The following is an 866-nucleotide window of genomic DNA, read 5'->3' as shown; positions in this document are numbered from 1 at the left end:
TACAGAGATCTGCCCCAGGCTCCGCCCCCTCCCTCCTTGCCTGCCACCCCTCGCCCCCCAGGTGCCCCAATCACCCCTGCCCCTGCCCAGCACCTGTCTGCTTTGCCTAGTGAGGGGGCTCCCGGGTGCACGGGGAGCTGGGGGGCTGGCTTCTGCCCTCTCCCAAAGCCCCCAGCCTGATGGACACTGCCCGGACACAGGGCAGGAAAGCGCCCCGTCACAGCCCCCGGGCACTAGCCAGGAGGAGGCTGAGCAGGAGCCGGGGATGGGGCGTGCACCCATGGACGGGGGCGGCAGGTGGGAAGCAGGAGGAAGCACTGGCATTGCTTGGGCAATGCCTTCCAGACATCCACACTGGTGCTGCCGTGAAGCCAGCAAGCATGTAGGATGTGGTGCAAGAAAAGAGGCGGGTGCAAGAGAAGCCCTCGGTGGGGCAGGAGAGCCGCAGCCCCGGCAGCAAGGAGAGGAGGGGAAGGCTCACGCACAGCTGGGCTCTCGGTGCAGAGGGGACTTGAGCAGAGCATCTCCCCCTCTTGCCTTCGGTACCAGTGCAGTGAAACACAGGCATGAAAACAGCAGGAGACACCGCCCTCGTGGGGGAAGCCCCATGAACAAGTACCGGTAATAATGAGCCAGAAAAGCCCGGCCTAGGCCACTGAGAGCAGGACCGTGTTCATCTGAACACTTGCAAACTCGTGAAACCATAGACCTTGGTGACCTTGGTTCAGGGATGTATTTGGTAGCTGTGTTGGTCTGAGAAATATATATTTTAGTTGGTCTAATGAAAGTTATCGTCTCTGAACCGAGAGTTGTAGATGTTTGCATTTCATAGACCTCGGAGAATTTCAGGCCAGACGAAACCATGA

Source organism: Alligator sinensis, unplaced genomic scaffold (assembly GCF_000455745.1).
Source record: "Alligator sinensis unplaced genomic scaffold, ASM45574v1 scaffold1164_1, whole genome shotgun sequence".
Lineage (NCBI taxonomy): Eukaryota > Metazoa > Chordata > Crocodylia > Alligatoridae > Alligator > Alligator sinensis.
Note: the sequence above shows the minus strand (reverse complement) of the source record.